At 38.9% G+C, this 16,351-nt stretch overlaps 1 long non-coding RNA gene across 1 annotated transcript; it reads right to left on the reverse strand.

Moving 5' to 3' along the window:
* Positions 1–11,800: 11,800 nt before the first annotated feature.
* On the reverse strand, positions 11,801–13,922 carry LOC116042349. The gene is made up of 3 exons (XR_004103193.2): positions 12,667–13,922; positions 12,116–12,167; positions 11,801–11,867 (listed from the first exon to the last, which is right to left on the reverse strand). It is a non-coding gene; the product is annotated as an uncharacterized LOC116042349 (long non-coding RNA).
* Between the last annotated feature and the right edge of the window lie 2,429 nt (positions 13,923–16,351).

The raw sequence follows: 16,351 nt of genomic DNA on the forward strand, positions 1-16,351 counted from the left end.
AGTCCTCCATGTTAGAGAACGCTTTCACATCAGTTGCTCTGTCAGCTACCTCTCCATTAGCCGCTGCCATGCTAGCAACTTTCTCTGAATGAGTAAATAGTTTAGGCGAAACGAGACCTGCTCCATCGTGCCTGCAGCATTTCACTGAGTCACCGTAATAACAGACAAAACGGTTTGGCGTCGAAGAAAAAGTAATAGACGTGGTTATTTAATGAAATACGGAGGCGAGTGCAGGAGCTCTAGTCTCTTGCAACCATAGCGGGTGCTGGTCACGTGTTCTCCCCAGTTACTCTACTTTTAACTACATCTATAGGAGGCAGTAGACCATTCTAATATATATGTCCTACCTGACAGAATGAGCTATTTTACTTTAAACCACACTTATAGAGGAAGTAGTCCATTCTGATAGATATTTCCTACCTGACAGAATGAGCTACTCTACTCTTAACCCCATTTATAGAGGAAGTAGTCTATTATCATAGATATTTCCTACCTGACAAAATAAGCTACCCCACTTTTAACTACATTTATTGAGGAAGTAGTTCATTCTGATAGATATTTCATACCTGTCAGAATGAGCTACCCTACTTTTAACTACATTTATAGAGAAAGTAGGCTATTCTGATAGATATTCCCTACCTGTCAGAATGTGCTACCCTGCTTTTAACTACATTTACAGGAGGTAGTACTCCAATCTGATAGATATTTCCTACCTGAGAGAATGAGCTACCCTACTTTTAACTACATTTATAGGAGGCAGTAGACCATTCTAATAGATATTTCCTACCTGACAGAATGAGCTAACCGACTTTTAACTACCTTTATAGAGGAAGTAGTCCATTTTGATAGATATTTCCTACCTGAGAGAATAAGCTACCATACTTTTAACTAGATTTATAGAGAAAGTAGGCTAATCTGATAGATATGTCCTACCTGTCAGAATGAGCTACCCTACTTTAACTACATTTATAGAGAAAGTAGACCATTATAATAGATATGTCCTACCTGTCATAATGAGCTACCCTACTTTAACTACATTTATAGAGGAAGTAGGCCATTCTGATAATTTCCCACCTGACAGAATGAGCTACCCTACTTTTAAATACATATATAGAGGAAGTATGCCATTCTGATAGATATTTCCTACCTGTCAGAATGAGTTTCTCTATTTTAAATTACGTTTTTAGAGGAAAAAGGCCATTCTGATAGATATTTCCTACCTGTCAGAATGAGCTATCCTACTTTTCACTACATTTATAGAGGAGGTAGTAGTCCATTCTGATAGATATATCCTACCTGACAGAATGAGATATGCACATTTCACGACAGTAACGGGGCCCACAGTGGCCTGCCCACTCGGGGCCCATTTTTCTGCATGCAGTGGGCCCACACTGGCCCCAAAAGGGCATGCTTGGTAGTAGTCCATTCTGATAGATATTTCCTACCTGTCAGAATGAGCTACACTACTTTTAACTACATTTATAGAGGAAGCAGGCCATTCTGACAGATATTTCCTACTTGTCAGAATGTGCTACCCTACTTTTAACTACATATATAGAGAAAGTAGGCCATTCTGATAGATATTTCCTACCTGACACAATGAGCTACCCTACTTTTAACTACATTCATAGGAGGTGGTGGTCCATTATGACTGATTTTTAATACCTGATTGATTGAGCTACTATAGAGAAAGTAGTCCATACATGTGTGTTGTTTTAATTTAAATGATTAGGTCAACGTTTGTATGCAGAAGCATGTTTCATTAAATAAGTATACAACTTTTAGAATCAGTGTTCTGTAACATAACAGTGGGATGGGATGATTGATTGTTATATGGTAGTAGCTATGGAGTTGGCAGTTGGTTGTGTGCCATTTGTACCCAGGCCGTTGCGACTGTTATGCACCTAAGGCAAAGAAGAGGGAGGACATGGAAGGGTAAAAATGAATCAAAGAAAAGACAATAAAAATTGACTTCCCCAAACAAAAAAATTGCTTGATGTATAACAGTGACATTTCCCTAGTTGCAAAGAGGCGTGTCTGAAAGGCAACAAAGCATAGAAACTGACAGCCAGGCCTCCACTGGTATAATAAATAGCTGCAAATCATGCTGATGAGCATGAGCGAGCAGGGAAACAGTGGGGTCGATACAGTGAGTGAAAGATTCATCTAAATAAACCAAATCAATCAAATAGTCATCAAGGATTTTGTGCACTTTGTCAAGCGCAAATGACACTGGAAAAAAAAAACAACACTGCTAAGCAACAGAACAAATCGGAGACAGAGGAACCAAAGCAAAGATGGTGTCTTACCATTCTTGAAGCCCTCTATCATGCTCTTGGCAATGGGGGCCTGTCCCTGACCCAGAGAGAGAGCATGGAAGTCTTTGCTCATATCTGGAGAACAAGGATCAGAGGAGTCCTGCTGGTGAATGGGGATAGGACAGAGAGAGTAGAGTCAGCAAAGAAGAAAAAAAATAGGTGAGCCAACGAGATGTAACTCACTTGACAGATAATTGAAACAATGTCATAGGCTTTATGAAATTCAAAACAGATTTAGTTCTCAATTTAAACTCAACAGCTGAGAATTACAGCACAATTGCGACATCGCCTCAGTCTCTGGTGGCCATCTTAGCCATCAAATAGGGCCTATGGTGGAATGTGGGTGGGCTCAGTCAGACAGAGAGAGAGAGAGAGAGAGAGAGAGAGAGAGAGGCGGTCAAATGGATAGAAGATAAAGACATAAGAAGCGACAGGGATAGATGGGATAACAGCTGACACTCACAGCTTGTAGAGCAGTAGAAAACAGGCGGCTCCACAAAGTGATAACAATAAACAATGACACAGAAGGGGCTCTCAACATCCTTTGCAGCTCATTACAGCTATTCTCCCAATTACCAAGAAGGAGGAGCAACAAAGAAGAAGGGAATTCAGGGGTGACCGAGGGCAGTTGGGAAATAAGGGAAAGTGGATGGATAATAAGGGAAAATGGATGGATAAGGTGTTGTAAAGCAAGAGAGGGCAAGCGAGCAATTACAGAGAAGAAACTAAGTAACTAACTAACTAAAGGGTAGGGAATACATAATATAAGGAAGGTAAGGAGTTAATTAAATGAGCTACATAAACCTAGACTCAATTCTAAACTGAGGGGAGAAGAAATCTTGGCAGCAGCAAAATCCTCCTGTGATCACATTAATATTGAGCTCAACTTTGTCAATTTGAATTCCCACTGATGGAATAAAGCAATGGAAGTGAGTGACATATCTACAAACGGACACACTCTCTTCTCCCTTCAGTCAAGCAGCTATGAATAGATCCTCAGTTGTCAGAAAAAGCAGAGGAGAATACATGTAATCATCACCAGGGTATACTATATACACACTGGCTGTTTTTTCAATCAAATACAGAAAGAATACAGCTGTTCTCAATTGTCAAGCAAAAACCTTGAAACTTTTCAGTACATCGCGGGAAACGCATTATCAAGACACCAACACACACAAGCTGCCTTTCTCAAGCACTCATACACCGGGGAGCAGTTTCACAAAAGCAGAATTTATAAATCCAGGATAACCAATAAAGTGAGGCTTCACCTAGTGTAATCTGTGCAGCCTGGATAGGTGCGTTTCACGACGGCCAAGCCAGGCTGAGGAGGAGACTAGGTCGAGCCAGGATGAAATAATTTGGATAGATGCGCGTTCACGGCTTTCCTAAACAGACCACGAGGTGGATCACAGATTTACTAATGCTAAAATGGAGAATACGCATTGTACATACTTTATACAGAGTGAGCGGCAGCTTCTTGTGGAAGTATGACAACATGAAACACATTATTTGTTAAAAAAAATAATAATAAAAAAATAAAGAAACACAGCAGACGATCGCAAACCGACTGAATGTGTAAGTAGCCTAAATATATACATTAACTGACCACTGCTCTGAATTGAAACCGTCATATTCACACCATTCAAGGATTAGGTTACTAATCATTTGCACAAATTAACAGTTGTACTCTTTGCCTTAAAAGTAAGCAGAAGATAATTTTAATCAGGAAATTTACCATGAAGATCAATTTTTTACAACGCTATGCATAAATATCTATTTCACTCTTGTTTCTCCCTCTCTCTCTCATGGGCTAAAATATAAATTACCTAAGTTCCACTGCTTGCTTTTAATGCAAAGTGTACAACTGTGCGTTTTTGCAAATGACAAGTGACTCATTGAATGGTTTCAGTTAAGTTGGTAATTGTATATTTTTAGACTATCATTCAGTCATTCTGCTATTTGCCATGCCGAGTTTCCTTCTTTACATATTACATGCTTTGCTCCCTCGTACGTATATATGGACATATAAAATAAAGACACTGAAGAAATTGGACTCTAAAATCTAAAAACTATAAAGATAATTAAGTGACAAAGTCCGTGCACACTGTAAACATGAATGTAACAGTATATTCATCAGTTATTTTCCCCCAAGCTAAATATAAGGTCAAAAACCATTGTCCTCTCCCTGTTGTTACATGAATGTACAGTAGCCTACAACACTATATAGTTACTGGTCCAGTGAACTAAGTCTATAATTTGAGAGGATTGTACAATTAGGATATGTTCTTAAAATTGTACAATCCTCCCAAATTATAGTCCCAGTTTACTGGAAAACACAAATTGTGTGCTAAGAATGCCTAATACAATGCACATGGAAGAGGAACAAACATGATCCTTTATTGTTAAAGAATACAAAAAAATGTATCAGCTAAAATAATTTAAGGTGCATTGGTCCACTATAGAAACACACATGTACAGCATTTGATGTATTGCCCTTAGTAACAGACTTCATTTAAAACACATTTGCAATCTCATCAACCTTTTCTAATTATCTCAACAACTGCCATAATATATCCATCAAACTTCTAACAACAATATGTGAACAGCAGTTTTCCTACAGCAATATAACAGTAACGATGACTGTCACAGGAATAATTCTTAAAAATAATGGTCACAACTTAAATAATAACTTGCTTAACTGAACAGCAATATGCACCTGTTGTATTTTAGTGCAGGCTATAACAATAAGGTAAAAAACACTGCTGAGTGAACAGAAAAGGCCCCAGGATTTATAAATCCTGGCTGTTAGCCTGGTCAGGAGCAGAATAAATCTCCATGGTGCCTCTGCTTTTGTGAAACTGAGTCAAGGCTAAATTGAGCCAGGACGACTGGGAAATCCCAGCTTAATCCGCTATCTAGGTTTTGTGAAATAGCCCCCAGCTTTATACCTGTCTTGTAGCAGCAGTAAAACAAAACAAAAAAACTCCAACAACACAGACAAACCTGGTGGTAAAGCAAAGGTTCCCAGGGTTTGAGGGAAGTGGATAGAAATGTACATGTAAGTGTAAGTTGGGCAGTTTATCCAGCTCTATGATAGAAATCCACTGGCACAAAAAGTAAAGTGTATAAAAGTTATATTCTAATGGCTGTGACACATACTACTTCAGAAAAAAACAGTATAAATGAAGAGGGTGTATTTGAGGGGAAGCATAACTTCTTCACAAATCTAAATTTGAATTTACAGTGGAATTCCTTTTGGGGCATTAAGATATAATGAGATGAGATTAATAAGATGAAAGCAAGATGTTTGCGTGTGTTCTGTGTTTTCTTACGAGTCCTCCTTCAGAGGAAGAAGCTGGACTCATCCATGTTGAGTTGGCACACATCCTGGACCAGATTATCCATATATGGTATTGGGCGAGCGCCCAGGGGCACCAGCCAATCTGCAGTGCTGAATAAACCTGACTAAAACACACTATGGGCACAACATTAAATCAAACGTGAAATTTGTAGAAAAAAAAAAGTATGTAAGAATAACTGATAATATATGGTATTTATACCCATATTACATTTGACTGATTTACATGTAAAGTAGGAGGAGGGAGGCACTTTGAGTGTGGGCACCACACTGATTAATCCAGGCCTGCACGCATCTGGAAGCTGAAGAGCAGTTTGAGGACCTCCAACAGACCATGGCACGTGTATCTGCAGAGGATGAATACACACACTGCGTTACATACAGTAATGCCAAAGAATCACTATATGTCTCCTAGGTCAGTATCACAACCTGGGGGGGCAGGAACCCCACAACAGCAATCTGAGCAGGTAAATTAATTTAAACAAATAAAAAACAAAAAAAGACCCAACATAATCCTGTTAGTATTCTCCTTTAATTTTTGCTTTTTTTTATCAGGCCTCTAAAAATTATTCAAATAAAACCAAGCACAAAAATCAATTGGTTGAAGTATACATAACTCACTGACATATGCAACCAGTAATAAGGGGTCTCCAACTAGACATTTCTTCATTTTAGGGGGTGGCAAGCCAAAAAAAGGTTGGGAACCAGTGTCCTAGAATGACATGTACCTCTTCTAAAGGCATATTTTATTCCGCTTACCATAGCTCCAAACATACACTGAATGTTCTGTAACTGTAAAGGCACATTATACCATGTTTCCAAGATCAAATGATACAAGTTATGCTCCACAGTTCTAAGGTTATATCTGAAACTTCTTAATTTCCTATTACCTCTTTTCTTCTTTTCTCCCTACAGAGTTAAAGGTGCAGTAGGTAAGACTTATAAAACTAACTTTCTGTCATATTTGCTGAAACTGACCCTATGTTCGAGTAGAACTACATGAAGCAGGTAATTTAAAAAAGAAATCTGGCTCCTCTGGCACCACCTACATAGGTAGTGCGATTTGCGTGTCAATCACTGCTCATGCACACGCATTCATTCTCTCTAGTGGGGGGAGGGGCTTAGGAGACCATTTTGGGCTTTAGCGGAAAGGCAGGAGAAGTTGTCGATGTTCAAATTTGTTGGCTAAGTCCTGGATCTTTACAATCCTACCTACGGCACCTTTAAGTCATAATTCACGTAAATCTTCCTCATCAAAGGGGCCGCCGTTTGTGACATGACATTTTCTGCAATCTAAAACAATAAACCTTTTAGGTTTTCAATTTTGACTGCTTATATTACTGTATATTTGGTAGTTTGTTTTTTCATGACCAAACCTAAGGCTAAATCAACCAAACTGAACACAGCTACACAGCCCAGTCCAATACAAACCACCCCAAAGAAAAGGTAAACTGAATATTTAATAACACCACAATGAAATAACCCAAACTAAGGCAAATCTAATCCAGGGTCACAAAACAATATTACTGCCTGATACTGTAATTTCCCCCAGACATGTACTGTAGATACTAATGGAGCATGTAGTGCTATAACACAAGTGCATGCATTGTACATGCAGTTTGGTCATTAGTATTGCCTAGGGTCTACTGATAGTGCCAAAGCTTTCCCTGTAATTTTAAGAAGACGCTGACTTAGAACAAAGTTGGAGCTAAAAGTTTGATCCCAGCAGAGAGCTCAGGAGAGGTTGAGTGAGGGTAAAGAAAGAAAGGTAGAGAGGCAGAGAAAAGAAACAAAGGGGAAGCAGCTAATAGTTTTGAGGATCTAGGAATAAAAAATGTATGAGGTAAAATAAGGTTCCTTTAGTCCATCCGTCACCATCGCTGCAGTGGAAATTAGTCTTTGCTCGAGTCTACTCTCAACCTCCACAGTGCACTCCTACAATACCCAGTTGTGTTAAATAGTTATTCTCTTTGGAATCTTTGGTCTGTATTCTTGGGTTGCAGACTTTGCATGTCCTTTTCATTTTGTGTCAATATTTCCTACTGTTTTTTTCAAAGTCTGTATAACAATTCACAAGTGAATTAATGTTTTATGTTGTCTATACAGTCTATAAAAAAGTGCAATGTACCACTCTGTAGCAGAGCACCATGTGAGTACAGAGTCTTCATTTGTCTTGAGAAATAAATTTATGTATTACAAATTTATTATGAAATGTTTCCTGGTCCTTCTTCAGCTCTCCCCTTCCACTTTGTCTCTGTCCTTAGCTTTTTAAACTAGTTATTTACTGACCTCAGCACTCCTTTTCATTTCAATTAGTCCCCCTTTCCCCACCTTTTCTCTTCTCTCATCCCTCTTCCTTCCACATACGTCCTCCAGCTATGGCTCTCTGCCATCCCTTGCCCACTGTCCTCCTTCACTTATTCATCTATTTTTCCCCCTCCTCCTTCATCTCATTTCTCTTCTTTTCTCCTACCCCTTAAATGCTCATCTCTCTTCCCCCTTCATCTTTCCCTGTCCCATCTCCTACTGTCTCTTACTAAGATCCTCATCTCCCTATACTCCCCCACTTTGTCCCATCTTCCTCTGTATCTCCCCGCATCAATCCAATACGATTCAGAGCTATAGACAAATCATCAGCATCACTATCAGACTGGTTCCCAGAATCAAAAAACTTCAGAGCTGCCACATAGCCGAAGTATAAGATGCAGCTTTTTGGTAAAATGAACAAATACCATCAATTATGCTGCTCTCTACCTAATCCAGTATGCACACATATTCATACATAACGTGCCTTATCATTCTCTGATCTGACAGAGCATGCATGCACGCACGCACGCACGCACACCCACACAGAGAGTTGACCCATTGTTAATATATCATATAAAAAAAATAAATAAATAAATATATATATATATATATATACTTGACATGGAAAGAGAAACAAATGTTCTATCCTCTTTGCATCCAGTTACCACTTATTAATCTTTGTAGCAATAACTCTGATGTCACAGTCAGCACAAGTGTGCAATAGTGGCCACATATACATTTGAGCATTTTTAGTTACTGTTCTAGACCAGCACTGCAGGGAAAAATATAACCAAATCATATGCATATATACATGATACAATTATGAGATTACCACAAATATAACATTTAACAAGCATTTAACTACCCAGATAAGTCATCCACACATTTTGTTAAGGATTGGCTAATATCCTGTAGAACCTCTCCTCACCCACTTCCTTCTCCTGCTTTTCTTTCCACTTATTTGCGCAACCTTTTCTCTTCTTCTGCCCTCTTCTGGTCCTCTCTGCAACTTTTTCCAATCCCTTCATTTTCACCTTCCCTCTTTGCCTTCGAGAGCTGATGAATCGATTAATTGTCAACTATTAAATGAATCACCAACTATTTTGATAATCTAATAATCGGTTTGGTCATATTTTATGAAAAAATTCTCTGATTGCGGCTTCTTAAAAGTGAATATTTTCTAGGTTCTTCACTCCGCAGTGACAGTAAACCGAATATCTGAGTTGTGCACAAAACAAGACATTTGAGAAAGTCATCTTGGGCATTTTTCACACTCTTTTGACATTTTATAGACCAAACAATTAACTGATTAATCGTGAAAAGAATCAACAGATTAATCAACAATGAAAATAATCGTTAGTTTCAGCTATACTCCCTTCATCCTCACACCTCACCTCTCTGGTAGCAAGTTGATCTTAATGATGGTGTGTTTGTTGTTTACATATGTTTTAAACATATGTACAATGGTGACAAAAAGAATAATTGAAAAAATGCCTTTTACTACTGTGTTTGCTTAAGTACTGAAAAAGTCAAATATTTTGGGTTTACCAGAAAGAGCTGAAATGAGGAATAATCCATAGTGATAGGCTGATGTACAGCACAGCAGGGTTTGTCTCTGTGTGTTAATTTTCATTTCATATATTTTGGGTAAATGTGTTCTTAAAATGAATTTTGTTGTATTTTACGAGAGTTGAAGTTATACTTGTACCACAATGGATGTATATATAGATGAACAAAGACACAGAGAGGGTCATTGATTATTGTCAAGTCAGAAGGAACAGACGACTCGGCTATTAGACAAATACATCACTCTGAAGCGCTGCAGTCGCAATCTATAACTGCCACAACTCAATTGTCCCTAAATGTCACGCTGTGGCTACATTGTGAACTGGCAGCTGAATGAAGTGGGAGCAATGAAGCAGAGCAAAGACCTAGAGAGAATGAAAGGGCAGAAAGACCAACGAGGAAGAAACTGTCTGAAAGGCACCCACTAGGAAGAAAATGGCCAGAGAAAAGAAAGTATAGAGAGGCAAGGTTTTGTGGAGATGGACCTTTTGAAAAGAGGGAGGTGTATGAGAACGACGATGACCTAAAGATCAGGATGGAAAAATAGTTAGGTGACTTACTAACTCATTCTCCTTTGCCCTCTCACTCTCTCTCTTTGATAGTCCAGCCACCTCTCTTTCTCTCTCTCTCTCAGACGACACATTCAGGACCTAAAGGAATATGCACATATTGTAGTACTTCAGGGTCCAGGGTTGTTTTGCGTTTGTTACCTAAACAGCGACAGCATCATAAAAGTTCAAGTTAGATGTAGTTTCTAATGTTAAGAGACCTATAAATCAATTTGAGAGTGACAGAAGAGTTCAATCTTTAATTTTGGTAGTCGGATGACACCTTTCTTTACATTTGGATCCCAGTTTGTGCCTTTAAAGTGTCCTGTTTTCTTGCCCCACACTCAGTAATCATAAATCTGTCATGCATAAGGCCATCACATTCAGCAATTTACCTCAAGCAAACTAATGCTTAAATTATTGGAAATTACACTATGTGACACAAATTGTAAAATATTTAAACCAACCATTTTAAAATTCAGAATTTCGTAATGAGCTAATTTGATGCAATGAGGCATTTGTTATTTTGATTGAGCTCTTATTCAATTTAAATAAACTGCTTCATGTAAATGCAGCTACCGACTAGAGAGGAAATAAAATCCCCCCCCCCCACACACACACACACACACAAACGCAGACACACGCACACACACAGACACACATGCAGGAAAAGAGGTAAGTTTAGAGAGAAAAAGTCGCAGTATAGTTTTGGAAAACTGGAAGGATATATTAGCTCATATAAACCATCTTTGTAGCTTTCTCTGGCTTTCCTCTACTAATGGCTTATCTGATATCCAGTCAATGTAAATCCCTTCAAATTTTAGGAGCCGTCCTCAAATATGACCGTAATGGACTTCACTACAATGCAAATAACAGCTTAAGACAATCTGGTTTCCATTATAAATGTGTCTATACAGGCTCGTGTTCTCATGTCTGGCAACATGTTTTCAATACATTGATTACTTTCCTCAACCTGTTAATGTTTGAGGCTAAACTGCTTTACAGAGAGAGAGTGTGGTGAAAGAACATGGGAGGTAACCAGTGGCAGAGGCAACATTAGTGATTGCCTAGAGTGGCAAACGAGTAATGGTTCCCCACAATTATATCAATGGATTGAAGCTGCAGCAGTTTCCGTTCCCTGCACAAAGCATTCTGTAAAAGCTCTCAACTGCTCCAAGTTTTCTATTTGTTGCTACCTACTGGTTAGCAAAGCAACATTTAAAGCTTGCAAGAAATGCATAGGAAGTCGATGGAAATATGCAGCCAGAGGCAAACAGACATATATTTGGCCTACAGGGGACAAAAATTGAGTTGTACATGTCATGAAAAACAAGGGGGGAGTGCTTGTTGGGTCTGACTAATGTAACACAAAGCAGTCCACATAAAGGGAATGGATTCCCCAACAGTTTAATGGCATAGCCATGATAATAAAGGCTTTTTAACTTTTGCATGTACATTTAACACACGTTCATTGACACTATCAACCAGTAGCAACAATGGGAAGACAAATTTTACTTTGCATTCTATTTTAATGAACATTACTGCTTTTAAAAAGCTGCTTCCACTCCACACATACAGTACACTTACATAATTGTTTCCATATTACAACTGTGGAACCCATTCATAACTAAGTCTATTAATTCATTCATTTCTCATTCCATTTAATCTCAACTAACTTCTTGTTGAAATGTCAAGTCGTCACCCAGTATCCTCTGTGTATACCTTACCCATGCTTCTAAATGTACAACACTGGATGAAAACGGTCATCAACTGCAACAAATGTAAAAAAACAAAAAAAACAAATGTAAAATACAAAAATGTGTTTGCCACAGACACATTTGTATAGTTAGATTCTAATTTGAAGTGTCCAATTTGAAAAGAATTCCCTGCATTTCCTATGTGGACACTTAAATGTCCATGTTTTTGCTCCAGAAATGAAACTTTGCAACAGTATAGAGACAGATCAATAGTAATGTAGAGATCAGCTAATTTAGCAGACTGGCTGAGCCAAGACTTACTGATTTCATCTCCACTTCAGCTTGGCCTTGAAGGTCCATCATCAGCTGCCATCTTGAAAGGGGAGAACGCAACATACAGTAACATGATCAAAGCAACTTATGTTTGTGTAGAACACTTAATACACTGAGTACACAATAGCAATAGATGAAAAACAAAGCTGAATGTAGCACAATGATTTCACAAAAAAAACACTGCACTGAAACACTATAAAAGTTATATAATAATAAAAGCTAAACATGTTTTGTTCACTTCTCCTACTTGCTGTCACTCAGAAGGGCAGAATATTCGAGTATATATGTGGAGGACTATGCACCTCTGTTTGCTTCGCTGCAAATTGTGTGATATCAGTTAAGTCGTATTGTTAACAACAAATGCAGCAAGGCCAAAGTCGCCCAGAGTGCAACAGGGGATATTCTGTTTGCTTAATTTTAAAGTGTGCTCACTGGACTACAGCTGATCTCAGTCAATAGACCTTTAATGACAACTTAAATGTACTGTCCGGTGACTCAATAGAGAATGTGTTAGAGGGCTGAATGCTCCAGTCCCTCACTGCCATGGCCTTAGACAGGAAACTGAACCCTGGAGAAGTTGGGATCTTTATCTTAACATACTTAAGGAGAGGGCAGACAGAGAGAGCACCAAGGGGCAGTTACTGTACATAGGTGTGTGTGCATGTATGTGTTATTTACCGTATGATCTAACTGGTTCTGGCTGATTCTGGATTCAACCTAACATATTGTCTTTGTCAAAGTTTAAGAACATTTTGATTACGTTTACCTCACTCACGATACATTTCAAGGGCACACAGACTGGGGGAAATATTCTTTTTTCGCTGTTACTTTCTTTTATAACTATCAGTTTGATTAATTTCCTAATCTGAGAAATGTTTTCTTGTTTTGTGACCTTCCTTGTGATTTCCCCAAATCATCGAGCTGCTTTGTGTTTTATGTCTTTTTATGTTTTTTCCAACGGCTCTACCGTTACAGGACTGTGATCATCAAGATGAAAATTTAGCTCAGTGAGTCAGAGGGGAGACATTTCACCTGTACGCTAGCAAACGTCATTATACTTGACAGCACTCAAGATAATTATTTTCCACAAATCACATATCTTCCTTTGTAAGCAGCATCAAATTAAAAAATGAACTTAAGGGAGGTATTATTGTGAATGTGTGACTTTGAATCTTAACTTCTTTATAGGGAATTTCCACCTGCTGTAATCCTCTTTGAAAAGCCACAATAACAAATAAGTATTGCCAAATGAAAATGAATGTGGTTCCAATCCACAGACATCGGGGGAGGAAAGAAGCACTTTAAAAGATTCAAAAGTGTTAGGTGTCAAACACAAGCAGAACAAGACAAATATGTCAGACATCTGGGAGGTGTGTAAAGAGAAAGGTATGGCATTAAGGGTAACTTATGCTACCCATAACAAATGCATTGGGACTTAAATGCTTTTAAGTCTCTTGTTTTGCTGTCTTTCATAAACTGACAGATCAGTTCTTCCTAAATGAAAATTGGAACTGGGTACAGCTTATACAATTGCACCAATATTCCAAAGCTCAACTCACATTTACAACAACAATTGCATAGGTGAAAAGTTCAATGAAAGCAATCCTAATCATTCAGATAACAAATTTGCTTCTACTCCTACAGAGATAATGGCCTCAATTAAACAATTCAACCAATCTATGGAAATGAAGATAGAAAAAAATAAATATCAAATATAAATGATCCTTTAGGTAACAAGATAAAGAAAATACAGTAGTTCACCCTGGTTTCTCTCTATACGTGGTGTAACTGTACACACTGTTTCTTTGCCACAGCTCCCAATCTCCTTCTCTGCCAGGGCCAAATGGCTCTGTCTCCCTGCATCTCTCCTTTAATTTCCTTCCCTTATTCATCCCATCATCCTGCTGCTGTCTCTCCCCCAGCTGGCTCTTGGCCTCCGCCCAGGTGGGCTCTTTGCCCTGGAAGATCATGATGGCCTGGACAGCCATGGGACTTGATCATGTTCTATTTATTCAGAGACTTCATACTAGATGAAAAAAGGACAGAAAAAGGACAGAAAAAAGGTGAAGGGATGAGGGTATAGTTCTTGCTGAGTCAGATTCTAATTTATGAAGTTTGTTTTGGTAAAAAAGAAAGCCAGATATTTAGAGATTAATAAAATCAGCTGGCCACATTTTAGCTTCTTTAACTACCTCTGAAAAGGACAATCCGTTTGCGATTCATGATTGTATGCGTAAGACTTGTCTTTCTGAATGATGAAAGGATTCTCCTTAAACATGAGACAAAGACTCACAGATTCGAAGAGATAAACAGTTAAGGGAACACTTAAGTTATTACAATTCATCATGTGGGGAACATGAATGCCCATGTATCCATCCAGCAGTTATTGAGACATTTCACTCAAAACTGCATTTGTCAACCTCATTGTGGTGCTAGAGGAGAAGTCAGCGGATCACCAAACCTGTGATCACTTTTTTATGAGCAGCACATGATACGTTCTTCATAGTAACCAATGCAATGCTATGCAATGATATATTTTGTCTTGTCATATTGTTTAAAAAGCATAGTCTTCTTTCTCTAACTTTGCCACAAAGGTCATAGGGTGTTTGATAAAAAAGTAGAACAGCCAAAGGTGGCGAAAACAATTTGTATTTTAGATGCGACACCGAGGATTTCATGTAAAGGCTAACATGGCAAGGTACTATCCAAGTCTTATCTTCTGCTGCTTGTTAGCTGTCTTAAGCTTTACAATGACAGACAGGTACTTGTCAATGTCTCTGGAACACGGCCACCAGCTTCTTGCTCTCCAGCTCTACAGACATGGCCTCTACCTTCCCCCGTGTGTCAATGATCCTAAAAAAGCTGAAAGGCAGCTTGTTCACCTGCTCCCCCAATGCAGTGCATTTCTCTACCAGCAGCTTGGAAATTCTCTCTCTCTCTCACTCTCTCACTCACACACACACACACACAAGTGACAAAGTGGTTGTTATAGACACAGGTGTTTAGTAAATTGAATAGACAGACAGAGACACTTTAAGGAGAAATTTTCTGTGATTTCTTTTTTCAAGTCAAGTTTTCAAATGAAATACTTACATGCCCATATGTTTGTTGCCCATATCGGTTGCTGTAATCATTCCTCCTGTCCATACTGGCCGTGTAGTGATCCACTCCAAGCAGAAAACAAATGGAGGAGAAGCAGAGAAGAGGCAATATGCTCTTCTTTAACATAATGAAAAAGTAATTAAATCATTCTAAGTATTATTGATGCAACTGACATCAACCTACTGACATTAAAACGGAAGTCCAGCTGGTCAATATCAAAGCTAACATTTTGGGAAATACGCATATTCACTTCTTTGCTGAGAGAAAGATTGATACCACTCTCATGTCAAAATCAAATCAAATCAAATTAAATGTATTTTTCACATACACAATCATACACAGTACAATGTGCAGTGAAATTCATTGTATACCTGTTCCATCTCAATAAAAACAATAAAATCCATAAAAATAGTAATATATACAACACGAGAAAATGAGGTGGTGGGTGGGGGGCTAGCTAGTTCTCATTGAGCAGACGGACAGCTGAGGGAAGAAGCTCCTTCTTGAAGGGTGAGTAACAGTGATCCAGGGTTCTCTCTCTTCTGGTGGGGCATGTGATGTGCTGCCTAAGGTCAGGTCTGACTCTCTTCAGGTTAGCACTGTTAAAATCCCCGGCTACGATGACAGCAGCATCCCGATGTTCAGCCTGGTGGTTAATAAGAGACTCCTCCCCTCGACTTTCTGGACTCTCTCGTTCTGTCCATGCGGTGAACTGAGAGGTGATCCGCTGGTTGAATTGCATGGTCCAGTATCGAGGGTGTTAGCCATGTCTCAGTGAGGCAGATGATGTTGCAGTCTCGCATGTCCCTCTGGTATTTAATTCTGGCTCTGAGCTCGTCCAGCTTGTTTTCTATTGACTGGACGTTAGCTAGCAGGATGCTGGGCAGTGGTGTGCGGTGTGCCCTGTTCCTCAGCCTGTTTCTGATGCCTGCCTTCACCTCTAGGCCTTCTCCGTGACCGGTTGCTAGCGCATCCGTTGTTGTTGGCTCTCCTCACAATCTCGCTGGGCCAGGTTGGATCGGGAGTGAAACTTCCAGGGAGACGGCATGAGTCCCGTATATTTAAAAGTGTCTTTTTGTCATATATAGGTGACATAGCTCAGGTTGGATTAGTAGATTTAGT

This window comes from Sander lucioperca, chromosome 9, assembly GCF_008315115.2.
Source record: "Sander lucioperca isolate FBNREF2018 chromosome 9, SLUC_FBN_1.2, whole genome shotgun sequence".
In the NCBI taxonomy this organism is placed as follows: Eukaryota; Metazoa; Chordata; class Actinopteri; order Perciformes; family Percidae; genus Sander; species Sander lucioperca.